At 39.6% G+C, this 21,992-nt stretch overlaps 1 long non-coding RNA gene across 1 annotated transcript in view; it reads left to right on the top strand.

Moving 5' to 3' along the window:
- The window catches only part of LOC128853478 (uncharacterized), a 258,094-nt gene that overhangs the window by 58,220 nt on the left and 177,882 nt on the right, over positions 1-21,992 (top strand). The window contains exon 2 of the long non-coding RNA XR_008452020.1: positions 11,370-11,426. This is a non-coding gene — a long non-coding RNA (uncharacterized LOC128853478). The remainder of the gene's footprint in view (positions 1-11,369; positions 11,427-21,992) is intronic.

Here is a 21,992-nt window from a genome sequence, read left to right as displayed (position 1 = left end):
AGCTGTCATTGTATACTTCTGCGAAGATTAATTTAAGGAGATGCTTCTGTAGCCTTTACAGAAAGCGAAAAATATTCCCGAGTCTCAGCAAAATCTTTTAAAATAAATACATCTGCATTTGGGTGATTCAGAGGATAGTAAGTGAAATAAATCAGGTGTAAAGACTATAACGAGCATCATAAAAGATTCAGCGAGGGATTGAATTGGTCTGGATGAAAAGCAAACAAACATAAATCACCAGACTTCAATTAACGTTGTGTCAGGTTTGTTTCTGGATTTTTTTTTCCTCCCTACTTAATAATGTTCACTGAAAAAAGCATCAAGTTAAAAAGGGACATGGGGAATTTGTGCAGGCTACGTCGCAGATGTCACAGACTATCAGGGACAGCTGAGAGCCATGATGGAAAGTGTGATAATAGCTTTATGTTGCTTTTATGTAGGTCCCTGTTCCCTAATGCACTTACTTGCTGTTCTAGAGCAAAACTGGCCAATGCTTTAAAGTCATACTTGCGTTCCTCCAGTTATGAGGTATCTTATCTCAGCTAGTAGCAATCTAAAGTCTACTTTATTACTCTAAAGATACTCTTAAGATACTCTTTATATATTATCCTTAGACTTTCAGGAGCAGTTCAGATGTATTTTTAATTTTGAAATGAAATAAAGACCAAGTCTTATTGGCCAGATTGTGTGATGCTGTTGATTCATTTTGCTCCATCACAGCAAAAGAAAGAACAGTAATTTGAGTTTTATGGTTTTGAATTTGCAATTATCAATGCAGTTACTTCACAGTAATTTGACAGAATACTCCCCTAAAATCTACTTGAATTGAAACAATTGATAAAATAGATTAAAAAAGGAAAAAAAAAGTTATTTTTAGACTGGCTTTTCACAGAGGTGGTTATATCCTTATAGCTTTGACTGGTGTATTGCTTTACGGAATGATGTATGCCTATGTACTTCTTAAAAATAAAAAAGGAACAGCCTTTGAATTTGATAAAATCTGATTGTAAAAATAAAAGTTATTGAATATGAAAAGGATACCGCAAGACTCGGAGTGGTGGCAGGTTATAAAGGGAAATGGTCATTGAGTAAGGCTCATTTTAAACACTCGTATTAAAATTTAAAGGAATTAAATGATCATATATTAATTATCCGCATAAATTGAAAATATGAGCTAAGAATGTAGAATATGGCAGCAGACTAGTGATGCTTTTGCTCTCCGTCTCCAGCAAAGCAAAGCTTAAAAAAAACTTCTGTAGTTTCTAATTTAAAAGTTAATTCCTAAAAGATTAAAGAAAGTCTCAGCGATGCAGACCAAAATGTTTCCTCATCATTTTCTCTAAGAAGCCCAGCTTGGCCGTGTGAAGAAAAATGAGTCTGGCCATTTAGCATGCACGTATATAGCAGCTTAGTTTGTTTATTGCCCGGTTCTTGTGGAGATTTATAATTGCGATGTTTACACTGAACTTTTAATTAAGGTGTCTTTGATTCTTTCGATTTCCGTTTATCTGAGAGTCGATGTCTTTATGCCTCATGAACCGTGCCTGTTACAGAAATAGTTCTTACGCTTTGTCACTGCTCTCTTGAAACTTAATATTTTCAGTTTTGTTTCTTACTTTATAAATATCTCAGTGCCTGAAGCAGCAGATGGGGGAAAAAATGGCACAGTAATCCGTCTCAGAGTTCTTGCAGTCCTGTGTCTCTTTCACATTTTAAAAATTCAGAGATAAAAATTTCCCCCCTCAGCCACAAGAAACAGCAGAAAAACCTGTCCTCCTTTATTAACCTCTGAACTTTAAATAAAGGATAACATTCTAGGAAACATGAGGAAACAAATACGTGCATCTCTCTCTCCGACCCATGTTTTAGCAGAGAATGTAATAGCAGGTGTAGGGGTTTGATTGTAGAGGGGTGTTGGCGAGATGGCTCTTTATCAGTAGGAGAAGCCGAATCCTGAGACGCATTTTCTCCTAGCTGTAATCAGGCACGGATGTGCTTTGACAAGAGGCAGGCAGGGAAAAATGACAGAAGAAAACAAACCAAGCACTATTCTGGGTTTTAAGGAAGAAGGATAATAGACCCTGGGCAGCAAAGTGAAAGGTTTAGTACTAAAATGGATGAAGATACCGATATTGCCACATATGATGTAAAAGCAGAGGGTGGAAAGTTAACGTTACGTCACGTGGACTGTTCGGCTGATGTTAAAGAACAAAAAGAAGAAACTGGAGAGAAAGGGGAGTAGTATAAAAACCAATGAAAACCAATTTAGGCTAGATAGATCTGATCTCTTAGATAAGGCAGCAGCTTTCGAGATGTAAACCTCTGGTCTGCTTACGTCCGGGGAGCTGGTTTGGTACCCACAGGGGAAAAATGGTATTTAAGGTGACAAGTACTGAAATAATGAACTGGTAAGGAGGTGACTGACGGGGTGAGCCAGGGACGACTCTGCCTAAAAGCAGGGCGGTCACAGAGTTTTTGAATGAAATGGTTTGGAATCACATAAACATCTTCTTGGATGGTGTCAGTACCAAGGTGGGAATGTGGCAAAGAAATTTACTGATGATAAAGTTGAAATCATCGACAGAGCAGGGAACCGGAGCATTGCATAGGAGGAAGGGGTTGTCTGGAGAGTAACAGAATTGCTGGGAACAAATTAATGATATAAAGTGCAGGGTTGGGCTTTTCTTTCTTTTAACAAAAGAATTTCTGCTTTGTGTGGGAGCGCTTCAGGGGAAGTGATGGAGATGAAACAGCTGGGTGTGTTTGCCGGCTGCAGGGTGGCTGCGACCACAGAGCTGCGGCCAGACGCGATGGAATGAGAATCTTCTGTTGTACTGAGGAAAGCGTTTCCAGGAGAGAGATCTGATACTATTGTAAAAAGGACTGATGAAATGTTATTTGGAATGATGTATAAGATGGTATGTTTCCTATTCTATTCAGAAGGTGCTTTGATGTAGGAGAAGGAGCGCCTATTCGAAGGAGGAAACAGCCCACACAACTTTTTTTTCAGTGAGACAGAGCATTGTTGTTTGCCCTTTGTACCCTGCAGCCCAGCCAGCTGCCATTGCGGGGGAACAGACCTTTGAGGTAAGACCTAGGAGGCTGCGAGGTGAGGATGCATTCTGGGCGGCGTTCTGCAGGGAGCTTTCAGCTCGGGGGTTGACTGCTCTGCCCCTTGTGGGGTTTGCCTATGACCCCGGGGCCCGCGGTGCGTGTTTTCACACATCAAAATAAACACGTGGAATAAATAAAAAAAAGCTACAGTACCAAATATTAATCATTCAGAAATGAAAGGAGGGTCATTTCTGTCTTCTAAGCAGATGCATTGTGTCTGGTTACTCAATCCCTGCAAATCTCGTAGGGAGGTCAGTTCCCAAACTCCACTTTGAGCCGTATGGCTCAGGCAGGGACCAGAGCTGAAAGGTTTCCTCGGCTGGTGCCGTTCTCCAGAACTTTCATCCTCCAGAAGGGATCAAAGCTAATTGACTAACCTGACAACTGGCTGCAGCTGTGAATTTAAATGGGTTCTCTGGTGGGCTTTTTTTTCCTTTTCTTATAATGGAAGAATTGATATTTTTGTTATAGATGCTGACTTCCTCAATTGGCACTGAATTTGTGATGCTGGATGTTACAACTAAGAAAAAAAATGTTTAGATGAAGGAAATATATTGAAAAGAGTCAGTGTACGTGTTGAAAGCAATTGAAGAAAAGTTTTATTCATAAAGAAATTACTCCTTTTGTCTGCTGGGCTTCCTAAGCTTTATAAGCTTTTATCTAGATTTTCAATTTTTATTATTATTATAAACAATTCCTGTGTCCTGTATGAAAACTCAAAGATTCTTGCCATAGGCCAGTTCTGGTTATGAAACAGACTTATTTTTATGGGCTCCCAAATGCCTTGCGCCGTGGCTTTTCTAATGCAGTAAAGTGGGAGAGTAGCCTAGGGATTTACTCATCATGTTTAATGTCAAGAGAAGTATTTCCTTTAGGTCTCCTGTCACTGTCAGCAACAAAGCAGCAAGTAGGAAGCTCTGTAGCTCCTCTCCTCTCTGTGACATCTGCAGCAGACAAAATTCTAAACCCCTCAATTCCCAGTCATGAATGAACTATAAAAACAATGTGTCAGAAATGAAAATTGTTCCATCATAATTTTTCACCGTTCTTTTTGACAAAAGCCAAACAAGTCTCATGAATACACATTTTCTATAACCTTATACATTATGTATCAGGCTATAGTAGGAGTGTTGGGAATTTCGTGTCCCTAGTAAGGGCCTTTGAAAATGCATAGTTGGTAAACAAACCAAACCCTAGGAGTAGGATGGACTTTTTTACATATTATCTTATCAGTTGCTTTGTGAGCAAGGGCAGACACACCGCTTCAGCACTCTAATTTCTGATAAATCTTCCAATAAATCTTTCTGCGCTCGCAGCCCGGAAGGCCAACCGTGTCCTGGGCTGCACCCAAAGCAGTGTGGCCAGCAGGGTGAGGGATGGGGTTCTGCCCCTCTGTTCCTCTCTGGGGAGACCTCATGTGGAGTACTGTGTCCGGTTCTGGAATCCTCAACGTAAGAAGGAGATGGAGCTGTTGGAATGGGTTCAGAGGAGGCTACAAAGGTGATTGGAGGGCTGGAGCACCTTCCCTATGAGGACAGGCTGAGAGAGTTGGAGAAGAGAAGGCTCAGAGGAGACCTTAGAGCGACCTCCTAGGACCTGAACAGGGCTACAAGAAAGCTGGGGAGGGACTGTTTACAAAGGCTTGTGGGCATAGGATGAGGAGGAACGGGCATAAACTGGAGAGGGGCAGAGTTAGACTGGACATAAGGAGGAATTTCTTCACCATGAGGGTGGGGAGGCCCTGGCCCAGGGTGCCCAGAGCAGTGGTGGCTGCCCCATCCCTGGAGGGGTTCCAGGCCAGGTTGGATGGGGCTGGAGCCCCTGATCCAGTGGGAGGTGTCCCTGCCCAGGGCAGGGGGTGGCACTGGATGATCTTTAAGGTCCCTTCCAACCCAAACTATTCTATGATATAACAGTATGTAATATCTTCCAAATCTGAACTATAATTTCATGCTACCCAAAACTATTTAAGATGTCTGAACAAATTCCCACCAGAGACAGTATCACCAAATGTAGCTAGAAATGTGGTAGCAACTAGTGTTAAGCTGTGTTAAATATGGGGTTTTTTTTGTGATATCCCATGGTGTTTTCTGTACGGCAGGCAGCTGAACCTGGATTAATAGCATTTTACTGCCTTACTGTAAGAGGTTGGACATAGTGTTTTTAAACCTGTGTATTGATCAACATATAAAGGTGTTAGGCGTTTCTTGGAAAGAATTATTATTAATCTTTTGTTCATAGATTAGGTTCTGTTTGAAAACATTAACAGTGATAGCAACAAGATGATTGATTTCCACGGCGGAGGAGATGGGCAAGTACAGAATGTGGCTCTTAGGCTTTGCAGTGCTGTGCTTCCTGTCAGGGGGTGTAAAAGTCCAGGGTAAGGATCAGTTGGAGGAAATTCCTCATCCTTGTTAGTCAATGAAGATTTATGGTGTTTGCCTCTGTAATAATGTCCCGATTGGTGCTGCTTGACTAATGCAGACATAAACCAGCTGAGTTCTCAGTTTAATTGAAATGATAAGGCAGTTTGCAACTGCTTTTAGGTGTCACTGATAATTTACTCATGTGATTATGATTTAACTTTTCCCTGGCTGCTCCTACCCCAGTGGGAACTAAGAACATTGCAGAAGTGAAAGTATAAATTAGCTGCAGACAAACAACATATGTTTATATCTGTCCTATAGTGAGACAAATATTTTCAGTGAAACCCCATCCAACTTGTTGATCTGTGTTTGGCTAAGGAAAATACTTAAGCTGTTTAATTCAGGAGCTACTTTCGCCTGTGCAGCTGTTTGATATGAACTATAATGTGGCTGTAAAGTGTCTTGGAGTCCCAGGGCACTTCCATAACTACAAATAACAGTTCATGAAATACAAGTACAATACTTCAAATAAAAAAAAAGCATTACTCAAATTAGTATGGATAGAGCTTCTTGGTTTAAAGAGTGCTGCCCAAGGTAGAGAAGTGATAAAAGAGTTTGTCCCCGAGTAACTGAACAGTTATCCCTAATGGTGAACTGGCCTCTCACAGCAAATGGTGCCAGCTTTAAGTATGATGCAAGAGCTGTATTTTTTGCCTTCAAATTCACATGGCTTTAAAGCAGAAATGTAACCTGTGCACCAAAAAAAAGGACAGCCAAGATCAATGTCTGCCTTTGTTACTTCTGAGACAGTACTGCAGCTTTCTAAAGACTTGCTCTGCTGACTGTTCAACGCCAAAGCTATCAAAAGCAGCTGGAAAAACTCAAAGAATGACTATTTAACTCATCTTAGCAGCAGATATTTCAGAGATGAGGAAGGGTGGTAGGGGAGGCTACAGAGATTTAACTAAAGGGTGTGAAAAGCATAGAAGTGATGTCTATTCCAGCAACTCTCGGAGGTGGCAGGAGGAGAACCAACTCTTATTTATCCTTGGCAAAGGGATTTGGCTTGCCACTGCAGATTTTCATATTCTGGCGAAGCATGCATCTGTCAGATATAGAAAGTTCATTCCTTTATACTCGAAGGACAAGGAAACATGAAGTGCAGCAAGTTCATGTTCCCTGGGCAAACTACAATAAGCAATAAATAGGGCATCTGAGTACAGTCATATTCATTCCCTTGCCCACAGGTACAGGTAGTGCTGATAAAAATGATTGCAGGAGACAAGAGGATCTGAGCCTCTGTCTAGCAAAGCCTTTGGTTGATTTATGTGGAGTGAGTAGCAGTGTCACAGCAGGGCATAATTTTGTACTGAACAATGTGAAAATTGGACAGTTTTCAAGGCCTTGCAGTGACCCAAGTTGGGAAGCTTAAAGTATAAGGGAGATCACAGATCCATGCACGTGCCAACCTGGGATTAAAAGTGTAGGGTTTTGAAAGGTTTTTCAAGGGAGTGTGTTTGTGCCCAATGCCATCACTTACATTTTCTAAACTCGGAAATCAGCCTTTGTTTTCTTTTGGTTTTAAGTGGTAGGTATTTAACTTTCATTTATATGTGGTTTGAATCAAAATATGTTGAAGGGATTTTGATTAATATGAGTAGTTTATGAGGACATGCCTCCTGCAGAATGAAAAACCACTGAGTGCTGAAGTATGCCTCACAAAAAGAGCTTGCTGTTACATGTACGGTGTAGCTTCGTTCTTTAAAACTGTGTTTTTAGAGTCCAGAAAACCGGTAACATTAGCTATCAGTAACAGTAACTTCAGCCACTCTCACTAACTCATTGAGTAAGTGTATTGGGATATAGTAGCTTATATCAGCAGCAGAAGTTAATATTTATGTGAAATGAGCGTTTTACAATATTTTGGGTTGAATGATTACTTTATATGTGAAGCAGAAAGGAAAGCTGCAGCATCTCAATTTCGTTTCTACAGTTCTATGTAGTATTCCTTTTATTACAAATAATGACTTAAAAATACAGTTTTTAAAATGCCTTAGAATTATTTAAACAAGTAATTTGCTTCTTAAAACTCTTCATCGTGCCATTTACAAGGACACTGAATGGAATTTCAGTCCTTAAATTTAACCGTTTCTGAGAAAGACACGCTGTATTTTCTGTAAACTTGGCTTCTGTATTTAGCAAGTGGTTATGTGTTAGAGATCTCAAAAAATTGCTTCTTGCTGTTTTACTTCAATAAGCTTTCAAAATGCGGAGAAAGCTGTGACATTTATGGCTCCATTCCGTAGGAAATTGCTAGTTTCATTAACAGGCTACTGAAGTCAACCATTTTATTTAAAGCTGTAAGACTGACTTTATGATGGCAACAAGAATTTAATCACTTCTCAGTTAAGCTTGAATGGCAAAAAAGGTTTTGAATGGATGTACGCACTGTCCAGTGCATAAGCATCTGTTGGGGTTTTTTTTGTGAATTTTTAATGTTTTTACGTACTTTCAGCTTGATTGCAGTAAAGCAAAGCAAAATCAAGTAATTCTAGATATGAACTAGTCTTTCCTGTAATATGTATTTGCATTTGTGTTGAAGAAATTCCTAATCATGTAGGAATATATGTGCAAATATATAAGTGACTCTTACTGCAGTTAGGGGTTTTTTTTTGAGGTACTGAAATCTTCCTTTCTGAATCCATAGCAGTTACTGTAGTCAGTGTTGTTGCTGTTTTCCTGATTACTTTTGCCCTGCACTTTCTTGCTGGTTCTGTGAAGACTATTATTTGTTCACAACAAAGTTAAGACTCTTGAGGCAAACCTAAACTGTGGGGAGGATGTAGCATTCAGAGTCGGGGTTTTCTGTAAAGTCCTTGAGGTCAGGAGAAAGAATGAGGGAGAGGGCATGGAGGAAGCGAGTACAGGTGGGACTATTGACTTAGGCATCCTCGGAAGTGCTGTTGTTCACTCCCAAAGCCCCTGTGGTCTTAGAGCTGGGAGTGAGGTAGTGTAGATGCCAAGAGGAGTGGAGGCTTTGTGAAAGAAATGAGAGTCTGTAAAGAGTATGTTCGTTTCTCTATTTGTGACCAAAGATACCAGCAACTAAGAAGAGAGCTGCCTTTGCATGATCGTCCCAGTAAGTTCACATAAATGAGGTGTAGGTACAGCCTATTCGACTGTTCACAAAGGCTTGTAGTGACAGGATGAGGGGCAGTGGCTATAAACTGGAGAGGGGCAGATTTAGACTGGAGGAATTTCTTCGCGATGAGAGTGATGAGGCCCTGGCCCAGGCTGCCCAGGGAAGCTGTGGCTGCCCCATCCCTGGAGGTGTTCCAGGCCAGGTTGGATGGGCCTTGGGCAGCCTGAGCCAGTGGGAGGTGTCCCTGCCCGTGGCAGGGGGTTGGAACTGGATGATCTTTAAGGTCTCTTCCAACCCAAACTATTCTATGATTCTATGATTCCATGACTGTTATAAGGTTAAGGAAAAATCACTTCCAAAAAAGGGCAAAAAGTCAGTTGGGAAGTTGCTTCTTGATGTAATCTAAACAGCTGTTCCATCACTATTTATGTCCAAAACTTTTTTATTTTAGCATAAGTGTAAAATTCTCCCTATAGAAATAACCAGACACTTGTGCAGAGTGACTAAATATTTTTGCTCTCTTGTTTCTGCAGCCAAGTAAGTTGCCATCTTCTGTATTTTGGTAGCATACAGCATAGGGATGTTCTGTGTGTTTTTCAGTTTATGTTTTGGAAACTAAGTTGAGTTGGTAGCAGATTGGCATTGAGTGAGTGGATATGGAATATCAAAAAACTTTCTTCCCATAAAGGGGCTAAAGCTGGATTCGTAGTGCCCCTACACACTGGGAAGTAAAAGCGTTATCTTCAACACCCTTTTTCATCTGCTCTCAATTCAGGTTAAAATGTTGGTGTGTTTGAAGGGAACTGATGTGCTGATGTGACAGCTGTCACTTGTGTGAGACGTGCTACCTGTACTGAAGTACAGATTTCGGCTGCTCATTATGTGAGATGAGGCTCCCGTATTTCTGCCTAGGATTGCCAGAAAACCTGCATGCATTACTCGAGACTGACATTTTTGGAGTTACACCTCGTCTGTATAGTCTAGTACTTTCTGGATATGCCATTCTTACTTCTCTGAAGAGTTTCTCGGGGGAGGGGGTGGTGATTTTTCACTGGGAAATCCCAGACAAGTGGCTGAAGTCCTGACGTTCTGGTAGGATAAACATTCCAGCTAGGTAAGAAGATCTGCGTGTTGGTCTGCTATTGAAGCTACCAGTAGGCAGCGCTTTATTATGTACCAGCTACGTCAGCGGGCATTACTAATGAAAAAACAAGGTATGGAAATGCCTGATTATTAGACAGATTTATCAGTAGTGCATATGATGAAGTAATAAAGTAAGAGATAAAATTGCTCACCGAATGCTGCGCAGAGAGAATTCATCGTTATAATTTATCTGTGTTACTATTAGCTGATCTAGACGATAGATCATAGAGTAGGTACCAGTGAAGTGTTGCAATACAAATCTGCCACATTAATTGCAGCTCTTATCTAGACACCTTAGCATTCAGAACACACATTTTGTAACCATTGAAGCAACTGCGTCTGAGAAGCAAATCTGTGTCTACAGATCAGGTAGGCTAGCTAATGATCAGCTTAATTAGCCCCCCAAAATTTTGCACATGACTAATATTCAGGCAAGCTTTTGAAACTAGGTAAGAACCTATTTAAAGCAGGATACAGAGGAACTTTAATCAGTTTACTCATCAGAAGGTATTCACAAAGATGTTAAGGTGAGTTGCTTTGAATACTTGCGGTGATGCTTGCAAATGGCAAGGCTCATTTTTCTGAAGTTAGGTTGTGGGGAACACGAATGTCATAAAGGAATAAAAAATGACCAAAAAAAGGTCAGTGGTGACCTAAGTTGAATTTGATACCAAAACAAGGTAACACAATTGCCATCATTTTTCTTTACTACTCTGCAAGTAAGTGAATTTATCAGGAGGGTACAGTTTTTTTCTTAGTGAAGGTGAAATTCGTTAAATCACTTCAGGCACGCTCCCTCTGTTCACTTTGTAAAATATTCTACTTTAGGAGTTGAGCATCTTGGATTCCTTGATTTTCTTTGAAGATACAGTTATCCATGCATCGATGTCTGTGCTTATGGTCCTTTCTAGTGGATCAGTTTTCTGTATTTACCAACTGGAACAAATAATCAGTTGGTGCATATTTGAATGTATCCAAAATAATTCATCATGCAGAAGAATAATTTCTGGGCACTCCTAAAGGGAGAACATTTCTGATTTCTTAACTCAGCTCAAACACACCTGAAGTACACTGAAATTACTGTTGGGTCTTGTTTTAACTGCTGTAAACACTGCTGCTTCACTGTTCTGTCTGGAGATCTCTGATATCTTATCCAGACTGTCCACTCTCAAAGTCAATGCACATTATTTTCCATTGGACTGAAGTGATATTCGGTAACTTCAGGATGAATAAATTGATAGTGATTTCTTGGAGAACAAGAGTGCTTGTGCATTCTGGTCATGATAATGTGGAACATAAATTACAGAACAGACCCTCCACACTGTCACAATTTATATTACCGATATTACTAATTAGAATTGTGATGACTTTTTGTTGCAAGAGATCATGAAAAGAACAGGAAGTGTGACCAATGAATAAATAGTTTAATGAAGACAGAAAATGGTACAAAATTAATCTGTTCTCACTATACTCTTAACATTGTGATCTTTGCGAGAGATTTTAAACTGCGTTTCTTAACATGCCAAACTTATGCTGTAGTAGTCTAGCATACTTGGCAGTACAGTTGCAGCACTGAAGTAGCTTTATTTCTGTTTTTCTCACAGGAAAGAGTAAAAATCGAATGAGAGAAATTTACTGGAAACAAACTGGATGAACAATATGTGAGTGTTTTTTATTGTTTTACTTTTTTTTTAAGATGAGGGATTGATAAATTGTATGCTGTACTTAAAAAATTGAAGTTGTGTACATGTATACATTTCAAATATATCATTATATCTCAAGGTAATCTTTCCTTTGTTCTGTGCTTTACTTATCGTATTGGTACTAAAATCTTAGCTCCCATTAAATTCTTGATGAAATGAGGAATTGATCCTGCGTTTCTCCCTCTTACCTCTGTTATGGGAGTGAAAGACGGTCTCACTCCTGGAAGAGCCCCCAGGAGCAGCTGTGGTGCTCATCTCTTTGGGAGGTGCGGAAGGGGAATGACTAACCGTGACTGGAGCCACGGGCTGAGACCGTTGGTGTGTTTGGGGTGACAGCTCTGGCCGCTGCCCTTCCTTTAACATTCACCCTCGGTGAGGAGAAGACTTGCTGAGCTTTGCCTGCCTGCCTCTTGTGGAACTCGAGGTCATGCGGGATGCACAGTGTCTGACTGCTCTACAGTGTGTGTTGGTGAGCAGTTACCTAGTGCCAAACCTGGGGAAGATATGACTATTTAGATCCAAATCCAGAACAGGTGGAGAGTGTACTTTATACTTTGCAAACTTAAAACTATTTGTTTATAAATATAGGGACATACAAACTGCCTCTGGTCTCTGGGCTGGTTTATTAGTTTTTAACAGATATGTTTTATTTCTCCTCTCTCTCCTTTATCAGAAAATAATCTTTTTTGTCATCAGATGCTGCTTTTTTCTTTTTTTTCCACCTGCTGAATTTAATGACAGGTTATCAGTTTAACTGCTGTTTGGTTATAAGCAATAAAAGCATGCATAAGCTGTCCTTGGTACGTTCATCTAATTTAACTAGTGAAATATCTGTCATTAGGATCCTCTTAAACAGCTAAAGTCTTGTCAGATTGCTCACAAGTGATCTAACTCTCCATTTTCCATCTTTGTCCATTTAGTAACATTATTTGAGGTTGCAAAATTTACCGGTCTCGTTAGTGCCAGTACACTCTGATGCATGGTTGCTGGTCATATTTTCATATCTGAAACCTTTAGTGAAAAGGTATGCCGGTAGAGACAGTTAGCTCTGTTTTAATAGAGATGTTTAATTTCCATCTGTTTAATGAAAGCAGAATTGTGCCCACTGGCAGAAGAAAACTCCATATTTTATTTCAATATATTTGATTCTAGATAAATTTTGCTATAAAGAGATTTCCCCATTTTCTGTTCCTCTGGCTGCACTGACGTATCTTTACCTGTCTGACCATATATAGGAGATATTTCATTAAATAAACTATATCTGGGAAAATGCCAGATACAGTCGTCTGAACACACCTTGGCAGAGGTCGCTCCAAGCCTTCCCTTGGCTCGAGCCACATGATATCAGTATTCCCTAGCAGTGCTGTTGGCAGACAGGGCTTATTAAATTAGCCGTGTTACAACATTAATATTCTTTGATTGCATTGTGTTGGCTCAAGGATTAGAACCCATGAAACATCAATCAGTAGGTACGAAGGTAGATTTTAATTTTAATGCAACATGGTAGGTAATAATATCCTCTTGTGAAAGCCAAAATTGAATGTTCGGTATATACTGCATGGCTGTACTTGAAGTGGACTCTTAGGAGTTTATTGAAAACTATTTTATGAGGTCCCAAGAGAGCCCTTTTGGTGTTGGTGAAATGCTAAGGTTACAAACCCAGTTCTGTGGTGGAGATGAGTGGAAAAATCTTCAGACTTGTGTTTCTGAAAGACTGCTACTGTCACAATTATTCTAGCCAGTATCTATTTATTGCTTGTTAATTCAAAGTTTACCAGTCTGGTAGAAGAAAAGTCATAGTAATCTTTCCTAAGAGTGATACTTGCTTCCTTCACAAATGCTGCTGGTTTTTCTGCTGACTCTCAGTAAGCTGTTCTTAAAGCTTATTTGGCGTTAACAATGGCAAGTGCTGGCTGCTTCTTGGTCAAATGTGTTATTTTTAAAACTTCTTATGCTACTCTAATCTGAAGGTGGTGATATTGTGCTGTTTGCGGTTTTTTGTTGTTGTTGTAAGTTAGTTAAAAGAGCCATAGAATCTCTAACAGTAGCCCTGACAGGTCACTGGGAAAAATAAGGGGGGTGGAACCCTGGTCCAACCTAATCCAAAGAAAGTAACAGTGCTGAATTCCACTGTGAGAAATGACATTTTTTCCTAACAAATTTAAGAACAATATGAAGAAATATTTCTTCTTATATTTCCATGGACTTTAAACTTTTCTGTGTGCTTTAGACTGGCTTTTAAACTGACTCTTTGTTCCTAGTGAACATTCTTAAACTGTCTTTATCAATGACTGTCATTCCCATTTTTAAGTTAGCTGTAACGACTACAATTTCAACTTCTTTTATTAAAAACTTCCTAAGTCTTTGCTAAAATCCTAATAGATTTTTCTTGCCTAACAAGGGCTGGTTTCAAAGAGTTGCAGAAAGACCTTATGAGTTCTTCAGTGGCTCTGATTTCAAATAGCACAGAAAATAAAATGCACACAAAATAAAATGCAGCTAACCACAATGTGATTAACAAGAGTAAAACCTTCCTACATGAAGGGATGAGTGAGTAATATTGAACAATATGACTCGGTTACCAGGTACTTCTAGGAAAACTGAGGCCAGAAAATTAAAGTTCTAGATAAGTTTTAGCTCAATTTACACAAATTGATAAACAGGAATTCAGACATTAGATATTAAGAAAGGAAGAGAACAGAACAGAGGAGCCTCGTGATCCAACTGGATAAATCTGTGATGCATCTGCATCTTTAGTACTGTGTGTGGTTCTGCCACATCAAAAATGATATTACAGGATTGGAAAAAGGTCAGGGAAGGTCAACAAGGATGATCAAAAGCATGAGTTGGCTTATGGGCTGTGAACAATTAAGTTGGCTGGCGCTCTTCATCCTAGAGAAGAGTTGACTGGGAGCTGGAGAGGCAAATAAGAATGTATCCCGTGGATCACACAGTACAGAAATTGATTGTTCAGTGCTTTTTATGGGCAGGAAACAGGAAAAAATTAAGTAAGAAAAACATCAGAGCGAACAAGCAACTTGTTCACACCACGTGTAATTAAGCTGTGCAGAGCTTCTAACCACAGGATGTCCTGGATGCTGAAAACTTACTCTGGTTCAAGACAGGCTCATGGTAGTTAAATCTGTTGTGACTTAAGGAGAAAATACGTTTGTTGTTTTTTTTCCAGGGAGTCCCTGAAATACAAATTGTTGGATACTGGAGTATTAAAGAGTGCTTGTTGTTCACCTCTACACGTTTAAGTATTTTTTCTTACTGATGCTACAAACAGGTTAATGGACAGGTTGAACCTTTAATTTGAGCCTATGCATGTGTTCTTCTATCCTGTATGCTTCAAGATTTGGCTCTTACACTAGTGAGTAACTTAGGAATTAGATATGAAATTAGGTATTAAACAAGGCATTAAAACTCCTTTCTACCGTGAATTTATGTACCAAAAGCAATTACACAATTTTTTTTTTCCTTTATGTATCCATCACTGTGGTTTCTGTAAGTCTCGGCAGCATATCGCCACTGCTTTTCTTTGTGATATAAACATGAAGTGACTCTATTTTCCCTCCTTTTAATACTGCTGAAGGAATATGATGTCATCAGAATGGGCTTCTGACCCTTCACAGTATGTGTTAAAAACTAGAGTCAGGACACCTCTTTAGAGCATCTTAAACAACAGCCGATTCAAATATGACTTGAATTTCCTTTTTTACTGACTACATAGATTCCTGATAGGTTGGGTCTTTTGCCACCTGTACTCAAGCTCAGCATTCAAACAACTGATAGACCATTTATCTTAAAATTAGTTATGTCTTTGTTAAATACCCGAGACCCAGAAATTAATAGTATAAAAAATGTTTAATGAAATGTACTTTTAAACATAATGGCAGCAAAATGGAAAATAATTCAAAATGAAACTTATGCCTCCACATGCACCATCAGAAGAATAACGAGCTGGTATTTATAATAATGGTGGAACCTCCGTCATTGGGGAATTTTGATATCTGACTGACATTAGCAAGTGTTAGCGCAGACAGTGCTAGGAAAGAATAAAGTGCTGCCTTGGGATGCAGATCCCTGAGTGGAGCTGGGAGCCAACCCATCTATCATTGACCCCCTCGAGTTGCTCACCAAATTGTTTTTTAACTGCTGAGAGTCGGAGTCTTATTTTGGCATTAAGTTGCAAACAAGGGCATCCTTCTCTTAAGAAATTTTTATTGCAACCAGTTTGTTTCTATGGAAAGTTTTTGAGAATTGAATGTTTTGCTACTATTTTCATGAGCAGCAGGAGGAAGTACTTAAGAGTTCATAACTGATTTTCCTGCTTCTATTGGAGGGATGCACAAATGTACACAACACGTATGGAGTCATTTTGGTTTCTCATCACTCTATTTAATAGCCTTTCAGCTTTCTCTGCTGGATCATAGCCATGAAAATTAGAAATAACAGTGGTGAGAGGTTGTCTAACGCTGCCACAACTATGTAATGATTATTAAACGTAACCAGTTGTGGGTCCATTCTCTTGGAGTCCAGTGTGATCTCCAGTGCACTGCAGGAATTCTTACGGTATAAAAGTTTGAACAGCTAAAAGTGTTACATGTCTCGAGGTGGTCGCTTGGCTGAGTTTTGTTTAATTAATGCTTCTGAATACAAAATGCTTGATGTTTCTTCTTTTATATATCAGAACCATGGCAGGTTTATCATCCAGTGACTGGTATTGTTTTGCTAGTTCTGGCTGACTCCCTAGCGTTTTCTTGGGTTGTGTCTTATTCTAATGCTGAAACTATCCACTCTCAAGTGAAAATAAAAGGGACCAAAGAAAGCATTGTAGTCTTTCTATCCAAATATTATCCTAGGACAAAAAAAAAAAAAGTATTTAGAAGAAAAGTAGTGCCAACATTAATATCGCTGACAAATTATTCCATTTTGAAACCTTTAAGTCCTGGACTTTGTAAGCTATTTAGAAACCAACACAAACTTCTCTGAAATGTATAGTTCTGGGAAATAGAAAATGCAAAACAAACAAGGTTTTTTCATATGTGTCTGTGGAAAAAAATGTCAGCACGGTGCACCTCCACTGCCGGGACTCAGTTTTGTGTTATCTCACAGCTATGACTTCATACAGTAACGAATAACTGAGTATGATTTACCTTTCTGCTTGAGGAAAAGTGCGTCCATGTTCTTTGTAGCATTCTTGGCTAAATGAAGGTCATGAGGCCTATGTGTTGTATAACATCTGGGTCACCTCTCACACAGATTCAGCTGCATTTCCAGGCGAATATTTCTTTCTTTGTCATTCAAAATTGCCAATCTGTTGAATACCAAAACTTTTTAAATATAGAACTATGGGCTTTTTTTTGTTCTTGATGTCTTTTCTTTTTTTTTTCCTCTGTTTTAATTTGGCTGTGTTTAACTTCCAGTCCACCTCCCCCCTCCCCCCTCCTTCGTATACTATAGGTTTAAGCACTAATTTTTAGACCTGAATTTGCCTGTGCGGCTCGTGAACACAAAGGGCTTATGCTATCAGCTGCCTGGCCTCAAACATAGATAATGACTGCGAAACTACCTGTGAAGATTTGATTTCATAAAGCCTTCATATTCATACTGAAGTCCTTGGCAAAAATTTGACAGATGACGACCTGCTATTGTGGAAAATCTTGAGAAAATTTTGGGTTCATATAAGGCTTTTCCAGGATTTATCATTCCTTCTCTTTTCCCACCTCTCTGAAACTTTCAAACATTCACCTTGGAATTCCAAAAAGCCCATTTGAGCTTTGCAACAAAATGCACATTTACATAATAATCAGTCCCTTAAAAAAAAACCTCTGCTGAAAAAAAGATTTTATAAATTATTCAGAGGACAATATGAATAATAAAACCTATTTTACTATTTATGTATAGGTAGTTTGAGGGAAAGCAGCAAAATTCACCAACTAAATTATTTGCCCTCCCGAGATCCATGATGAAATTTGGGTTTCATATATTTATTTGCAGAACGTGTCTCACTCTTTCAGGTTGTACTAGTAGCAAAGTATTTTTGTATTCTGTTGATTCTCAGAAGTCACCTGGTAGTCTGTGCGCTCTGATTTTCATAAAAACCTTTAAAATTCTTTCAGATACCTGATTTTTCAGTGCATGGATGGTGAATATTTTGTAAAAATTAGGCTTTTTAATGAGTCACAAATCCAGTCCCTGAAATTGCAATTGATAGTAAAGGGATTTTGGCCTTTTCTATGGATCATAATTTTTTCTTTTGTTGTCGCAGCATTTATTTTGAAGAATATTTTAAAAATGTTTGCTTTGAGGATCTTAAAGGAAATTTAATTTTTGTAGTTTAAATTTTCACTTTGCATTTGTGCTTTTTATTGTATATTGTGCATCAGTTTTAAAACACCAGACTCTCAGACTCTTTGCTAGTGCATGTTTTAAAGGAGCCTGAATATAGTTTTACACAATCGTTCTCGTGCAGAGGTTAGGACATATATGTGAAATTTCTTGCTCATGTAAAATGTCTTTAACGGTCATGATTATCCCTTTGCTTTTCAAAGTCTTCTCTTCAACAGTCCAGGCCCATATTAGGGGTGCAGATAGTCTCACTGCTTGCTTAAAAATTTTAAAGGAGGCATCCTAAATAACACGACAATAAAAGTCTTGTCATTGCCATAACTTCTTGGCTGCTAATATAAATTTGCATCCCTGCACTGAAGCAACTGGAGATTTGCATAAAGGAACATTTTTATAGATCTTAGAATAGCTGAGACTTTGGCTATTGCCCAAATTGTCATTTTAATACGAATGTATTGCTCTCTGAAGAACAGTATTTTGGAAATTGGCCTCTAAAACTCGATCCCTAAAGCAGCCGGTTTGATTTTCAGTCACTCGCTGAAGTCAGTGGGCCTGCTAATCAAGTCTGAAATTAAATACTCGTTCAATTTCTTAAATACTGAAATGAAAATTTCAAATTATACCTCCTTTGATTATTGCCGGTGTGAAAATAATGGCCATATGTTTAAGGTAGTGACTGACTACTGAAGGAAAAATTAACACAAGTGATATTATATTGATACTATAGCGCTCATAAAATGAGATTAGGATTCTCAGAACATGACAGTACATAGTAATAATGGGAGCTCAGCACGTTGTATGGGTTCGGTAAAACCACGGTCAAAGAGAGAAAGAATTAATGGGCCAAACTCTGTCAAATCCTGTATGCTCTTAGGTTTCAATCATGTATATTACTTTTTCTTCCTCAAGGTTTTTCCTAAGGACTTTCAGAAGGAAAACCACAAACTAGCATTAGTGATTCCATTTAGTCTTGGTTATTTAGGAAGTACTAAAAATAGAAAACAAAGGCTGTTAAATCATGTGGGTTTGTTGCTGTTATTATTCTACCTGGCCCAGCAGGCAGTGCAGCACCGGGGCAGAGGCGGCAGAGGAGTGTAAAAGCCTGGGGAAGCGTTCATAGTGCGCCGGACTATGTGACCAGCTGGAAATATCAATTCTGTAACTTCGGGATTTTCATAGAATCATAGGATAGTTTGAGTTGGAAGAGACCTTAAGGCCCATCCAGTTCCAACCCCCCTGCCATGGGCAGGGACACCTCCCACTGGCTCAGGCTGCCCAAGGCACATCCAACCTGGACGGGAACCCCTCCAGGGATGGGGCAGCCACAGCTTCCCTGGGCAACCTGGGCCAGGGCCTCCCCACTCTAATAATGAAGAAATTCCTCCTGATGTCCAGTCTAAATCTGCCCCTCTCCAGTTTATACCCATTGCCCCTCATCCGATCACTCCAAGCCTTTGTGAGCAGCCCCTCCCCAATCTGGTACAATAGTGTGTTTGAAGTTCCTTATTGAGGTTGAGTAGAGTTTGCTGTATTCGAGCAAAGAATGATTTATTGCTACCGAATATTTTTTTACAATAATTCTTCCAAGTCTATAATGCCGCGATTAGATGTCTTCCATTTTTCAAAACGTTCTATCTGTCCATGACGGACTTCTCTGTTCGTGGTTGTCAGACAGAAAACACACACATCCATAACGTTATTGTGTGCCCTCTGGCATTGTTCAGTTTTAAAATTCAAAAGGAGTTGTGTTGTGCTGCAAGATGGCAGACAGCGGCACACGGCTTGGCGCTCTACCGAGGAGGTATCTTTCCTCCCGGTAATTTTAATATGTGAACAAATTAGAAGCAGCTCAGTCTGAACTACAAAATGCCCTAAATATAGACATGTTTGCCTGTAACAGCAGGCAAAGAAACACATTTTATTTACGTGACCTAGCTCTTTCTGGGCTGGGAGAGGGCTACATAGGTTCAGAGAAGTCCTGAATTTTACTTACTCATTACCATGTAAGTAAAATATATAAAATAAATTAATTTACCAATCCCAATATTTGTTTAAAACACTTTAAAACCTTGTAAACCCGTGTCTTAAAATTACAAATGAATTGAGAAGAATTTAGTCCCCCTAAATTCAACGGGTTTTCAAATCCCACGTGTCTGGTGCTGGGCTCCGGGCTGGCAGTGGCGGGGCCAGGGGTGCTGATGGCTCCCAGCTGCTCCTCAGCCCTCGCTGACCTCGGGAATTCAGCTGACATAATTTCTTTCGATATGTATGGGAAAGCTATGTTAGATTGTGACCTGTCACCATGGAGCAAGGGAAAGAAAAGACCCACCAAAAATCCAAAGCTCTTCCACGTCGAAGCAAAACAATACTCCCAACTCTATTAAACTTTTAAGGTTTGGGGGAACAGGGTAGGCTTTTTATTTCTGTTTATATGCATATGTCTGCCACCCTTTTAAAGTGTTGTTTTTATAACGTGTGGAGTGAATGCCCTAGTGTCCTTGTCTGTCTTTAAAATAACAAAACCCAGGTGTCAGGAGTTCAGGGAGGAAACTTGAAGGATCATATTGCAAATGATACAGAGCAATAAATTAGAAACAACTTGGTCCAGACAAAAGACAAATGTGGATTTGGTACCAAATAATAACAGGCAACTGATAAAGTATTTTCTTAGGGTGGATTTCACAACAAAGCAAGTAATAAAAGGAATTATAATATGCACAACTAATAAAAGGAAATAAATATGCAGTCTGTGTATGACTGCAGATTGAATGCTCTAGACTTTGCCTCCTTTCTCATTCATATGTAAGAAAAGACACAGTTGATTAATTGTTTCAGCAGGCAGTGAGATTTATGTAAGCAGACTTAAAAAGTAATTTCCGTAGTTTTTATCAGTTTCACAGAAATGTAACCATGTATGAGTATCTTAAGCCTATAAAAGAGATTCTTCTGATCGGAGCTGTCAAATTTCATAAAAATTAATTATTTTCACAGTAGAGAAACCCTCCCTAAACTCTAATGGGGGACCATTGCAAATGCACGCCGTTAGTAAAACTACGTGCCTCTCTGACCTACTTGTAGTGTAAACACAAGAGATTTTGGTGCTGAAGTGCTGCCTTTGTCGATGGGATGCCTTGCCAAGCTGCAGGGATTCTCTTTGTGCCGGCTCCCCGGAGAGATACTTAACGCCTGGATCCAAAATCACTGTTAGGGCTCTGCTAATGCCTGTTGCTCTATTTGTGTTAATATTTGGTGGGTTTGCTTTTATAAAAAACTGTGTTCTGAAGCTATGGCTGTTTGGGTATGCGTTTGAGCCATTGGGGTTTTACCTCCTCCACACACTGAAGTGTTAAAAGAAGGGTGAGTGCTTTGTTTAAAGGTGTGGTTCTCAAAGTACCTGCACAGAAGTCAAGGGTTATTTTTTAATTCCAGCCAATGTTGGTTGGTTTTATCACCAGGATATGCACATTTTGAAACAGCTTGCAAGAACATAGCTGGTGTATATATTTTCCAAGCTGGAAACATCTTTGGTCTCATCCAGTCTCAATTCTCCCTAGAAAAGCTGAAAGTTCACAAAACTAAGAGTTTCAGAAGGCTGTTTTGTGAAAATATTGTAAAAGCTGCAACCTGGGAACTCAGACCCCTCAACTTACTGGTTGCTGCTTTTTTTGAAGGGATTGGATACTACCTACAGTTTGAATCATAGAATCATAGAATCACCAGGTTGGAAAGGACCCACTGGATCATGGAGTCCAACCATTCCTAACACTCCCTTAAACTCCCTCAGCACTTCATCCATCCATTCCTTTAACACCTCCAGGGAAGGCGACTCGACCACCTCCCTGGGCAGCTGTTCCAGTGCCCGATGACTCTTTCCATGAAGAATTTTTTTCTGATATCCAGCCTGACCCTCCCCTGGCGGAGCTTCAGGCCATTCCCCCTTGTCCTGTCCTCAGTCACTTGGGAGAAGAGCCCAGCTCCCTCCTCCCCACAAACTCCTTTCAGGTAGTTGTAGAGAGCAATAAGGCCCCCCCTCAGCCTCCTCTTCTCCAGGCTAAACAACCCCAGCTCTGTCAGCTGCTCCTCGTAAGACTTGTTCTCCAGCCCCTTCACCAGCTTTGTTGCTCTTCTCTGGACACGCTCCAGAGAAGCGTATGTAAAGTTTGGATGTAA

This window comes from Cuculus canorus, chromosome 13 (assembly GCF_017976375.1).
Source record: "Cuculus canorus isolate bCucCan1 chromosome 13, bCucCan1.pri, whole genome shotgun sequence".
NCBI lineage: Eukaryota > Metazoa > Chordata > Aves > Cuculiformes > Cuculidae > Cuculus > Cuculus canorus.
The sequence above is the reverse complement of the archived record's forward strand: the minus strand, read 5'-3'. Positions and strand labels throughout refer to the sequence as shown.